Source organism: Orbicella faveolata, unplaced genomic scaffold (assembly GCF_042242905.1).
Source record: "Orbicella faveolata isolate gen_17 unplaced genomic scaffold, um_ofav_v1 contig_1, whole genome shotgun sequence".
NCBI lineage: Eukaryota > Metazoa > Cnidaria > Anthozoa > Scleractinia > Merulinidae > Orbicella > Orbicella faveolata.
This window is the reverse complement of record NW_028301536.1, coordinates 22385574-22399599: the sequence shown is the minus strand read 5'-3', so window position 1 is coordinate 22399599 and position 14026 is coordinate 22385574. Positions and strand designations below refer to the sequence as shown.

The 14026-nt window shown below is 39.0% G+C and overlaps 1 long non-coding RNA gene across 7 annotated transcripts; it reads left to right on the top strand.

The window, feature by feature from the left end:
• Positions 1-2293: 2293 nt before the first annotated feature.
• LOC149118418 (uncharacterized) lies at positions 2294-12958 on the top strand. 7 transcript variants are annotated; one of them, XR_016209117.1, is made up of 4 exons: positions 2294-2450; positions 11264-11467; positions 12064-12116; positions 12508-12958. It is a non-coding gene; the product is annotated as an uncharacterized LOC149118418 (long non-coding RNA). The 7 variants fall into 7 exon arrangements; XR_016209123.1 differs by having other exon boundaries at positions 12064-12128; XR_016209118.1 differs by lacking the exon at positions 2294-2450 and adding an exon at positions 5317-5723.
• The last annotated feature ends 1068 nt before the right edge of the window (positions 12959-14026 follow it).

Sequence of the window (14026 nt, the reverse complement as noted above, 5' to 3'; positions counted from 1 at the left end):
TCCAATAAGACCACAGACGATACGGCGAGTCAGCTTACAAAAACTAATTAACAGCAGAAGGAAACACGATTTACTGGATGAGCAGATGTATTCAAGTTCTTTCGCTGATCACAGTTAATCCGTAATATCACCTGATTACAGAATGTAGGAGGATTTTAAAATCATTAAGGTGGCTGCGGGCGTGAACTGGCGAATGTCGCTCATTCAATATATGCACCCTTAATTTTCTGCTTTATAAAAAAATGTGAAATAAAAGAAAATAACAGTGCTTCGAGAAAGTCAAATAAAGGGTTATTACTACTAAGGAAGAGTTTTTATACAAATAAACAGGTAAAAATGATCAAGTCATATATTACAAAATTACTGAATACATTGTAGAGATGAACTAAAAACCCATAAGTGTTGAGAGAAGAAGGGCTAAGCCCGAAACGTCTGTTTTACACGAACTATTTGACACTTTAAAGAGCTTTTCAGCCTTACAATACTAAAGAAATCGTTAGTGTTACCATCGTTGGTGTTTACCATGGCAAAAAAAAATGATGGCGTCACTTTGCCTTAAATAAGCCAGTTTTTTCACATCTGATCCAGGCTTTTAAAAAAGACATTACTATGCTTAGTAAAAATAAACATAGACTAAACGGGGTTTTTGTTTGTTTTTGTTTTTTTGTTTTGCTCAAAATTAAAACGGTTGCGCTGTACAAGGTCGTGACTCTCACCGCACGATATATGACATATATGGCACTCGTATCTACTATCATATAGTAATCCAGGTCCTCCCTTGCTTCGTTAAAACATGTAAGAGGTAAAAGGAATTGTCATGAAATATAATTTGTCTTTTTCATCAGTTCATTTATATTTAGCAATTCGATTTTGAGCTGGAGGTCTCTATCGCGTGATAGTTGACGAGGGCAGCGCCCTCGTCAACTATCACGCGATAGAAATCTCGAGCAAATAATGTATTTGCTTTAGTATAAATCTGATAGTCGTTCAAAACTTTATCTAAATCCTCTTCACAGACACTTACAAAACGCGGAGAAGCGTCCGCCATTTTGTTCGACAACTGCACAATGCTAGGTTACTCACAAGTATCTGACTACAACAGAATAAATATAGTAGGGAACAGCCTAGCCAATAAGAGGACGACATTCCTAATAGGACGCTTATAGACTTATACAATTTGTAAAACCAATTTCTTGCTACCCAGGTCAATTAAGCTTTGCGGTCTACACGGTGATTGCATTACCTTTTTAACTCAGAAAATGATGATATGAACCGAAGGACGGGAATCCATTTTTCTTGTCCTGGACCGCTAGCGGCCTGAGCCAGTCTAATCTGGGGAGTCTAATAATCTGGGAAAAGTATAGAAAATTTAGAGGCTAGTTAAAGGAGATATGTCGTAATGTTTCACTGAAGCCATTTTTTCTGAAGTACAGTAAAAAAGAACCCTCAAGCTAAAAGCTTGATCTATATTATAGTCTCTTGCTTAACTGATAAGGCGAAAAGAAACAATTATTGTTACGACTGAAGAACTGGTTACTAAAATTGCTTTGCTCTTAAAAGAACTGCAGCAAATATCACAGAAGATCTGAGAGGTCGATCCTGATCATGTGAAATCTCTGATCGAAGCCAGTTTCACCCTTTACGCCAGTGGTCCTGTGAGCAACGGAGTTTTCTCTCGCAAACATTTTCTTGCTTTTGTCTTTCTCTGTTTTTGTCCAACATTATATTTCCTCTCAGGTTTTGTTTTCGTCAAACATTAGTGTTAAGTTAATCAGTGTTTCTGCGTTAATTACCAGGAGATTCAGGATGCTAGCAATTAATCGAAGCCAGAGGACAAAAGCAACTCTGATTACCCTTTTTTTAACTGCAGCCTCTTTCCATTTGCCTTGCTTTTTCACGCCCACCGCTTTTTCGAGGTCATTATTGTTATCTCAATCATTTTCTTATCGTCTTGTAAATAATCTTTTGAAACGTCAGTCAGTCATAACAGTCAAATACCGACATAGCTGTAGGTTTAGTAGAAATACGGAAACTGTTTGTTTTCCAAAAGGTTTCCTCCAGCATTTTCGGTCATTAGAGCCACGCTCATCCATTATATATAGCTCGTTGTAGTACAGGCTTAATTATTGTGCTTTCTGTTTAAAATGAGTCAGCTTTTATTTATAGACAATACCGTGGGAAAGCATTACGTTGTTAATGGCAAAATATGCTCGTCTTTGTCACCTTGCCAATTTTTCTTCTGTTTGAGTGTGTTACTGACCTTAGGTGACCGGGTATTGTAACCTCAAATTTATGAAGTGGTAATATCAAATCATTTATGCAGGAATCTTTTGTTTTCCAATCTATCTCGCAAGGCTATTGTATTCAAGTTTGTAGTTAACACGCAAATTGGTCGTGGCAAAATCAACACAGGAACGCTTGATCTGACCGTCGGAAAACTAACGAAGCAGGTACGTACGCTGTTTTGATTTAGAACGTATGCAGTCCTGCTCTGGAAACACGAGTACAGGTTCTCGTTCGATTTTCCATCTCTGAAAACTTACATAAAAACACCCCAACTCTGTTTCTGATCTCTTTGTTTACATTCTTTGAAAAATCATGTATGGGCAAGTTTGATCGCCTGTTGCCGGTTTATATGCACCAACTTGGGATATATGTCGGTGGGCCGGCTTTGCGTTTGCGTTGTATAATGTAATAGATATCAACCGAGTATCTCGAGGGCTATTGTAGCATCTGTTACGCGACACTATTATCTACTAATCCAGCCGGATCGAATAAGTTGATAGAGTACCCGGCGGGGGGGGTAGTCCCAGAAAAGTTGAGTGGGGGTGTGCGGCCCGCTTACCAAAGCCCTTACCCTATTTATGACCGAAATCTGCGATATTCCCTACCCTATTTATGACGTGACCATTAAATCAAAATCCTGTTTCAGACCTGCGTTATAATAATTTCCCTAGTTCAGACCAATGTTAAATTACCGTAAACGTAATTTGTGAAGGGCTTTTGTTAATTTTCTTTTCGATAATGATGAAAAAGTGGCTTCTTCTTAAAAACATACCCAAATCAAGACTAGAGTGCCAAAACCATACCCTATTTATGACCAAAATGGCCAAAATAGGCTAAAATCGATACCCCATATATGACCAAAACGGCTGAAAAACCATACCGTTTGGGGCCGCACATACCTGTATGCTCATATAAGGGAGTACCCCACCCCCCGGGATAGAATACCTAAGTGGAATGATCTATCGTGGGTTTTGAAAGCAGCTGTCAGTCGAAATCGGGCTTTTCTTTGCAAATAATTCCTTCAAAGCATCTTTAAAAGAATACACTACACTAAATTAAGGAGAAATGAAAATTAACAGTTGCTGTGGATTCTGCGTACTCTCGACTGCAAATTAATACAACTAGAAATATGTTCATCAAGAACTATCTGTAATGGCCTCAACGCAGACATTCGATGTCTAAAGACAACGGTATCATTTATCGACGAAAGTGGCTCGCAACCAAACTGCTCAATGCGATTAAGTGTTGCCACGATTACATACGCTTGTAGAGCATATACACGTCATCGCAATGAATTATGGAAGCCAATTAATTAAAGTTGCCTCCATCATATCAGAGCTCGAGCTAGTCACTTCGAATCTCGAATTTTGATTTTGAAAATATAGATAACGATATTTATCAAACATATCTTGTCTTTATTACTCGACCCAACTTTTAGATATACAACAAGTTATTTTTTTTTGTCCGCGCAATGTGTTTCCTGTAGTCTATGGAAATAGTTTAGAATGTCTGAGGTCATCAGTGTGCAAATGGAGTCTCTCGATCTTTCATATATTGTTAAGTCGTCTCGACTTCCTTTCGATGAGTCAGCAGGAGCTGTTGAGTTCTCAGATAGTCTTCAGTTTACCGTTCGGTAATTACCTCTATTGCTGTTTAGCATCTCAGTGGGACTGGATGGTAGATTGAATAATAGCTTCATGCCATGTTTGGGGAGCGGGGATGGCACAGTGGTGAGAGCACTCGCCTCCCACCGAATGTGGCTTGGGTTCGATTCTGGCCCGTTGCCATATGTGGGTTGTTGGTTCTCGCCTTCTTCCGGTTTTCCGGTTTTCCTCTCTCCACGAAAACCAACATTTCCAAGTTTCAATTCGACTATGGTTAAAATTGATGTGCCTTCCTCTCTAAATATTGTAATTTATTCATTTTTATTGATATCTGTCTTAATGGGAAGGCTGCAGGTACATATTTTTTCCGAGCAGTGTTACTTGACTTCCTTGTAATTCTGGTTATTTGGGGATGACTTCCTCGCCCTGTAGTGATGTTGCGCTCAAACCGAAGCTTTTAAATTAAATATAATGAGACTTAATCGTCCTAATCAGTCATACATATTTCATTTATCAACTAGACGTTTGTTCACTTTGGTTCGTTACCATAGCTATCCTCATTAGTTTATTGAGCACTAGCGGCAAAGTTGAAAATTTAGAAATTGCAATCTTGGATTTCCTTCCAGGCACTCCTAAAATTTTAAAAGTAACTTGTGAAATTACATTAACAAAAGTCGTTTCCTCGCGCGCGATCGCTCACTAGCGTTTCGTGTAAGTTTCTCTGACTCGACCCCAGTCGTCTTTTGAATAGACCATTTTACAGTTGTCTGCTCAGTGACCTGGCCTTTGGATGGCAGCGAGGTTGGAGTTGACCTTGTTTTGTTACAGACCTTACTGCTTTTGTTGTGTAAAACAAGTTGTTCTGATGCTAACTAGGTGCATTTACATGACAAAAGCAGTGAGGTCTGTATCAAAACAAGGTCAACTCTAGCCTCGCCGCCATCCAAAGGCCAGGTCACTGAGCAGACAGCTGTAAAATGGTCAATTGTGGGAAAGTTCTAATTGCTCGGACGCAGAGGACCACGGAAAGTAGGGTATCTTTTTTTCCATCATCCCAGTCTTACAGTTTTCTCCCGAGAGACGACTGGAGACGAATCAGTTAGTTTTTCATATGCTCTACCTCCTGGTCTACCACTTGATAATCATTCAAAGAACTGGACAAAAGTTAGTCACATTTATTTAGTGATTCCCGTCGGCTAGAGCAAACTACACAGAAAACAAGAACAAGGGACGTGCTGAATAGGCCTTGTTTGATATATCAATATTCTAACATGGCTCTGAGACTTTTAGGACAAACCTCTATATTTGGTTTTGTTTTCTTTGTATCCAAGTCTCTTTTGGGAATTGAGAGACAATAGAAAATTAAAAAATTTACAATTTTATATCGAACGTGGCCTATGAGCCACGTTTGATATATTAAAGTTTGTAATTTTTTTCTTTTTTTTTTTTTTTTTTGAAAAATGATACGGTTTTGTTTTCTCTCTTTCGGTAAATTTGATCTTTTCAAGTGAAATTAGAATTATCATGTGCCATGAGCATGCAAGAAGATTGGAAATAAGGAATTCACATCCGGCGATTGATATTGAATAAAATAGCTTTTAATACAAATCTGAAACGAGTTCGTTATGTCAACTCAATCGTCTTCCTGTCATACGCTGCATCTAATCGCGGATGTTCATGAAAGGTCACAAAGCTAGTATATAACGAAAGCTAGAGGAAGTGTTTCCTTTGTAAACAGATTAGGGTTAGTCGAGTCTGCGCGTTGGAAGTCAACGGCTGTAATTCTACTCAGAAATCACCACATTATCGTCGTGAACTGAAAACGTAGCCCAGGTAAGCTAGAAAGGTGGCGAAGACTGTGGGTGATGCAAAATATTCTTACGCGGTATTGGCGACTGCGAAATGTTGCTGATACTGAAGCAATTCAGCGGCGATTTAGACTCTAAGGGAGTTCTTCTGGCCAATTCAAGCACGCCCATCGCTCTGAGCGATCGAAACCAAGATCATTCATGTTCTACACTGATCCTGCTGATATGCTCAAATTGAATATAGTAAAAATCTTTTCGACAGACTATATCAAAAGAGGATGGGAAGTATCGAAGAATTGGGGAATTTCAGAGTAGTTTTGAATTGTAATGAAAGGTTTTTCCTTCTAGTTGCATTTTGCAAAAAGATTACCCTATGAGACAAAGATTCCCTTCTCATTCGTCTCGACGAGATGCACGCTATTAACGGGTAGAGGTTCCCTGTCGTTTCTCACACGCAGAGAGAGAAGAGAATCTCTGTCTCGCTGAGTACAAGGAGAGAGAAACGTACACTTGTTCTAGAATGTTCTAGAATTCGAAATTCAACACGGTCAGGGGCACCCAACGACCTTTTTCTCTCAAGTGCTTTTAAACGCTGTTTTAGGCTCTCTGGAGTACTTTCAAAGCTCTGTAGGATAATTTTAGGTTGCGCTAAAAAAAATTATCTGTTCGGTTATTCGAGGGGCACTTGAGTATTCTCGAATTTACTAGAGCTTTTTTGTCCATTCCCTGAAAACCTTAGGTCTTATCGCCTTTCCGAAAATGATAGCTGACCTTTTTTCGGTACTCTAACCGGCATTTCAACAATCCGAAAACAACAGGCATTAAATTTCTCATGTCACGAAAGTTCGAGATGACAATTCTCTGCAGAAAATCAGAGGGGATTTTAAAAAAGCCAACCGAACAGATAATTTACCGAAACGATCCGTTGGGTGCCCCTGCACGGTTGACCTCAGTTCAACTATTATTTACCATAGCTAAGTGCTAGCTACATTTTGCCTTTATTTGTATCCATGGACTCGAATTTTGCTGGTGTAAAGGGACCTCTTCCATTTATTGGAAAAGTCGCGATATTTTCTCAAGTTTTTTGAATTTTGTTGTAGGTTATGTCATCATTTTTTATGGTACGCCTATATCGCTTGCGCAATTCCGAGATCTTTTTCCTTCTAATTAATGCAGGCTAAAATTTAATTTTGAGAAATACCGTGACTTGAGAAGCAAAGAGTGTAATTTTACCCGTCACTTGCATTGTGAAACCCGAAACCAACCGAAAGCCGTGAATGAGACAGACAGCAATCTGTTTATAGAACAAGGGCCAAAATAGGTTACGTCTTCTTTTTTTATGGTACGCTTATATCGCTTGCGCAATTCCGTGGTCCTCTGCGGATTCCGTATTCCCTTACATGGGGCGAATCTTTGTTAGTGAATAACGCTGTCGTTTGCTATAGGAGACCTCTCGAAATGTTGACGTGACGGTTTGTGAAAAGAATCGTTATGCAAACTTCTAGCCAATTGAAGCTTCTCGGCTTTTTTTCTAGAGCAAACACAGTACATGCAAGCTGGCTCTTATTTTATGCTGATTCATTCTGACTCAAAGTAGCCTCACGCTGTGTCAATCCCAGCTAAAAGCGCTAATACTCTCTGGCACAACACTCTGGCCTTCATGTAGACAAGACCTTTTGTCCTCAAAACCGCAGGGGTTTCATCCTCCAAGTTGTTCTGCTTTATTACTTTACAATCGTGTTCAGCAGTTATTGGCGAGATCAAAACACTCTTGCTAGAAGCTCCCGTATTCGATTTCCTCGCAGACATCGCCGAACAGAACACAGGAGCTAAAGGTATTCCATCAAGTCAAGTGGGCCCAGTTAAGTTATTTTTTAAGTTATTTCTTAAGTTATTTTTGTAAATGCTGCAATATAAGTGGCTTTTCGTTTAGGTGTATATTTGACGTTAGCTCGTGTAATCTTTTGATTATATTGAAGCAACAAATTTAACCAGCTTAAACTCTTAGCTACTCTTGTCCTTTTTTTTCAGTTTCTCTAACAGTTCAGTTTTCTTCACTGCAGTTTTAACATCTGACAGTAAAATAACAAAAAAGCTGTCATAGTGGATGATTGCAATCAGTGAATGTAAATAACGTTATTGATATCGTAAATATAAGTGTGAGAGCATCTACTGAAGCTCCGTTAAAGCGATATTCATCACGAGTGGATCTCAGCTCTTCATCGTAGGTATTGTAAGTAGAACGCATTTTCCGTATCCGGTGCGCTGGCTGCACGAGGCATGATTTAATTAAACTGGTAGCATTTCCGTGAGCACACTCTTGTTTCTTATTTTTGTTTTGCCGTAAAATGCGCCAATTTTAACTTCGTGGGAAATGTTTTGGCGCCATATGACGACTGAAGCGGTTGAAATTTTAGGAAACTTTTGTTCATGTGATCTCGGCAAGGCTGAGTCTTACTCGATTCAGTAAGTAAACGAAAATAGAAACCATCGCGACAATCAAATGACATTAGGGCATGTTTTATATATCGATGTATATTCGAAACCCGGGGAGGGGGTACTCCCTTACATGGGCTATATGGGTATGTACGGCCCTAAAGAGTATGGTTTTTTTAGCCGTTTCGGTCATAAATAGAGTATTGATTTTGGCCATTTTGGTCTCAAATAGGGTATGGGCTTTGCAATCTAGTCTTGAATTGGGTATGTTTATCAGAAGAAGCTACTTTTTCATCATAATCGATGAGACCATCAACAAAACTCTCAGGAACTAACTAGGGAACTTATTATAAGGCAGGTCTGAAACAGGGTATTGATTGGGTTAGGTCTTAAAAAAGAGAATCGAATTTTTGGTCAGGTCATAAATAGGGTGGGAAAATCGCAAATTTTGGTCTTAAACCATGTTAAGTAGGATAACGGTTTTGGGAGGCGGGCTGCACATTGCTACCCAATTTTTCAGGGAGTACCCCCCCCCCCCCCCCCCCGGGAGGGGGATATATCGAAACAACCTGAAAAGTTGCGTGCGGCACTGAGTTTCTTGATCACGTTATGTCGTGATTAAAAATATAACCCAAACAGCGGTGATAAACATTTTAAAAACATGCATTTTATGAACTTGACATTTCGTATGCTAGTCAACATACATTTTCAAAAGTGTACGGATTTATACAGTATCTAGTCGCAGTTCCGAACGATATTTGCATGGAATGTCTTCAGTTCAATCTGTCTCAGTACAGAGGAACAATTTCAGGTTGCATTGTTGAACTTAAGACGAAACTGAATGTTATGATTCTGTCGTCTTCCTGAAATGATAGTCAAACCGGAACAGGACCTGAATATTTTCCGTTTATTAATGCAAGATTTTAATTCTTATTTTCAAAAGGAAGTCGAGAAACGTATGTTCCCAAAGTATTATTTGAATGCTGCGGTAATATACTGGCGGCCCAGACTAAGCTCAGACAGAATACCTTTTCAGCTGATTCAGTGTATAGAGATAAATTGCCGCGGTTTCTTTTGCTGTTATTTTGTTTTGTTCGGCATTCTGAGTGATTACCATATTCTACTAAAAATTGTAAATAAACAGTAGATGCTTCGAAATTGATAAAACAAAATCAACAAAGAAAGAAATGTTTTTTGAAAGAAACCAACCTTAAAACGTTCACGCGCTATAATGGCTTTAATCGAAAATAAAATAATGTGCTTTTTTCGGTCTCGTTTTGTTAGACGTGATTTTTCAAGCAAATTTGAAATCCATATTTTGCTCAGCCTACAAGCAGGTGTTGTACAAAACGAAAACTAATGCTTAGAGAGACCCACATTGCTTTCCTGCCGCTAACTGAAAGACTCAGTGGCGTTAAAACCTCACTTAGCACCGAAATTTCCTTACAAAAAGTGAATGACTGGTTTTCAGCTAGCAATTTCCACTGTGCTTTCAACTTAAAAATAAGATTATATTTGGCATAGCTGAAACTAATAAATATTCAAATTTTCCTGGGGGTATAACGAAATGCAAGCTGTTAGAGAAGATCATTTATTGACTGCAGTGGTAACTCAGTATCGTCTCCAAAACGGTATGTTCACATTTGTTCTTTATTCAATGATATTTTCAAAAAATAGCTGTTACTTAATGTTTTCGGCCTTTGCCCAGTTCTACTTTGTAGCTGAGTCGTGTTCGCTGACGAGGATAACAAGACTCAGGCACCCTTATGACGCTTTTAATTTTTGCATTTTATATTAACTGTTTTCACCGTTAATCTACCACTTTCTGTAGAGTTCTTTTCTCCATTTGAACGTTTCTAGTAAGGTTCTTAGCTGGGTGACAAACTGGTCAAACTGTAGAGGTGTGACCTTCATCTCTTATGCGCTTTCATCGAGTCTTCCGGTGCGAAAGTCGTCGAAAGTGTTCGCTCGCAATTTGCCAAGCAGATGATATTAGCTCTCAACTTCTCTTAGCTAAGTCTGACAGCCTTATATTGATGATCTCGAACTCTTCAGTTTGATCCAAATTTAAGAGAGAACTGAACAAAGTACTGAACCTTTTAGCGTAGAAAACAGTGTATATGCTTCTCTAGTGTACATGTGGGATCAGCTTTCTCGTGAAAGCGCTCTTCTTTAATTCGTTTGACGAAATGATGCTTATTTCAGTCATAGAGTTTCCGTTTGCTATAAAAACAACAAATTGATATACCCACTATACACCCACTGACAATCTTCGTCTTTCGATAGTACTGTTAATCTTGTACTGCTTGGACTACGAGACAACAAAAAGTAAACTAACTTAAGTTCGGGTGTGCTTTCAGATATATTCGGGCACATTTAAATTTGCGCGATTTGCCCGCCAGGCTGTGTAGTATCGAAAGTTACTGACATGACGGACGAGCAAGCTGGCCGCAATATTGCCACCTTAACATTCACTGACTTCGTAGAATGAACTTATCAAAATATGGAAAACGTTTTCATTAATCGCCAGTATACTTGTTTAGAGTTGGCGAAAAGTACATAGCTACTGTTCTTACAGTTACGAAGAACCAAAGGGTAACTGGAAAATTTGTTCCCACTCCGTTTTCTTCGAAAACCTTTATGTACCGTTTTATACGTATTTGATGCCTATTCAATTGAAAGCTGTTAATTTTTATAACAATCTTTTGGCACAACCCTCTCTTTGTACATGGAGCTTGAGGTTGTGGTCTGGGCGTATGGGACGTTGGCTGATGATCAGTTATCCAACTATGGGGGCAGGGTCTCCGTATGGTCGAACCACCCAACAGCAGGGTTATAAATTTGGGTTCCTACATTCGGGTTACATGTCCGCTGGAGGATTTTGTCAAGGAATCTGCTGGCGGGAGAGAAATTCAGACATGTTTCTCTAGGGAAAAGAAAGATACGAATTTGCTGGCATGGAGAAAATCTTTTTAGGAATGTTGTTGTTGACTTCGTGGCCATGATGGTTGCTAGCGAATTCTGAAAAATTGGTTCGACGTTTTTCCCCCCAAAAAGTAGAAGCTTTTTCGACTTAAATCGTGTCAACTGTAAACAAACAATAGCACAACCCTTTTTAATTGCCTTTAGAGCATCAACCATGGCACCAGAACCCGAAAACAATTCAACCACGCCCGAACCTGAATCGACCCCGGAGAGCTCGGCGGAACCAAACACTTTGTTCCCTGAGATAATGACCAACCAGGAAGCGTTCTTGATGTACGGCATCTTTATCTTCGCTCTGGCTGTCTTCTGTGTCGTGTTGCTGGTCCTGTTCATCATGCTGAAGAAAAAGTTAGTTTTCGTTTGTATATATATTAATATATTGCGTCTTCTGTAATTCGCTTGTTTATAATAAATTGTTTACTGATAAGGGTGCATATTTGGGCAAGGGTATTATCTAGTCGCGGCTGGTAACTAGGTAGGTATGAAGGCAGACAATTCAAGCAGGCAATAAGGCAGGTACGTAGACTTAAGAAGGTACAGGTAGCTAAGACTGCTAACGTAGGTTGGTAGGTAGTATAGGTAGGTAGGTATAGGTATAAGTAGGCAGACAGGCAGGCAGGTAGGTAGACCTAGGAAGGAACAGGTAGCTAGAAGAGGTGAGACGACACTGTAAGGATGGTATGTTAAGGACCAAAGATGGGAAGAAAGATCGGTCGTTAACTGTTAGGCAGGTAGCGGTATAGGTACCTAAGCAGGCAGTAGGTAGGCAGGTAGGTACGTAGGTACGTAGGCAGGACGATAGGTGGACGGTTTGCTGGGTGGGTGGGTTGGTCGTTAGTTATGGAGTTTCATGTATGTATATAGGTACGAGATGAGTGGTAACAGTTATTTTGTTTTTAATTCTTAGAGATGATCTCATTCAGTTTTTATTGATTCACTAATAGGGTGTCGAGGTTGATTAACTCAACCGGATCAGTTGACATGAAAGCTTATAACGGTTAGTTCAATGGTTAGTATAAATGTCCCATGCGATGACTGCACATTTGAGTCGTTTTCGTTTCTTTGTTTGTTGTTTTTTCTCTGTTTGTCTGTCTGCCGGTCTGCTTGCTTCTTTGTTTGTTTTATGTCAGTTTGTTGATGTTATTTGGTTTAATTCCTTTGTTTGTCACACCCAAGTTTTCAGTTTTTTCGAACAGTTTCGCTTTTGTTTATCCCAGAGTTCTGCTTTTCAATCCGACAATTTTTGTCTAATTGTCTTCATTTAAACATATGGAAAGAAAAAAGAAAATATGACTCATGTCTAACTTGTTTGATGTTAATTGTGCATATTGTTTGATATTACCGTTGCCAGTTTGTAACGATCCTCCATTCCAAATATTTATTTGCAGGCGTTCAGTGAAGACAGTGAAGTACCCGAGTGTTGGCCTATAACCTGATCATAAACGAAGTATTTTATGGATTCTAGAGATTTCTTTTTAGTGACTGTATATGCTGTAAATTTTGCTTCTGAAAAAAATTCTTTTTGTTGGTTAATGACTTGATATCCTTGACTTTACTCGGAAAAGAGTGAGACTGAGAACTAAATGGCTTTTTGAACTTTTGCTGCGTCGAGTTATTTAGAATATGGTGAGTTTTCTCAAGAAGTATGTCACCTCTCTCTCACCGTCAAATTCAGGCTTTTGCTGGTAACTATTTGAAGTCTCTTAAATGTCACAAGTTATGCATTCATTCTCAGTGCTGCAACGTATTTAACCGCTACTGTGTATTTCGACTTTTTTTTCTCTTTTTTTGTGTGTTTTTGAAGAAATATGGTTGAATTAAAAGCCATCTTTATACGCAGGATGTATATGTTATTATTCATGTCGTGGGTACCGAAACAGAAGGCTAGTAGCTGGTAGAACCACACAAACACTAAATTAATTATAGGTTCTTATCTAGCCTTTTGTATTTTAGCTATTATCACTACCTTTTGTAACACTTAATGCATATTTACATATTTTTATCGCTTTTCAAATTCTCACCTCTTTTTTTTTTAATGTGAAAACAATTTAATCACTTTCTAAACTTGATGATGATCTCAGCGAGATCGAAGCTTCGTTTGTTTTTATCTCTAGTTTTTGTCCTCGAATGTGTTTCGAAGAAACTACTTATTAAATTTAAAACATTGGACAATACATTGTCCCCTCATTTTCTCTCATTTCCCTTTTTTCTCTTGACAATACGTTACAAATTACAGTCACAATAAGCTCACCTTAAAACAGAAAAGAGTGATAGCCTGGACGCTAATAATTAAGCGCACCAACATTTATGGGACCGTAACAACGCAAACAACGTACCATGACGCAGTTTGTGTACCGCTCTGACCTCCCTAGATGGGATCCTAGTGCAGTCCAGGTAGCTCCCCGCCCCCCTCCCCCTCTGCCACAGGTATTACTGCCAGGTTGTCAAAGCAATTCTGCGATAGTCGTCTACGATAATATCCCCCGTTACAAATAATGTGATGTAGTCGGGAAAAACGCTAAGTTCGGCCTGACTACAAAAGAGTGCGTTTTCAAAACTACATCACTCAGAAAAGAGCAACTGATAATTGAGAGGCTCACTTGTTTATAATTCCCCAAACGCATGGCCCAAACATTTTATGAAGAACAGTAAGGAGAATTTGTGTGTTCATTGCAGATTGTAGGACTACTTCATATCAGTTCCAGCACGATTCACTAAATATCCACTGAACCATCGACTGGAAACTCGCCGCGGTCGAAACTCGATGAAAAATAACTACTGTAACGTTAGTACAAGACCAATCAGAGTAGTCCAAATGTTTATAAGATCCATCTTTTAAAATGAGCGCACAAAGGTTCCTGGTTTTTTATACTGAAACGGAAAATGTTAAATAGCTCATTATTTAAA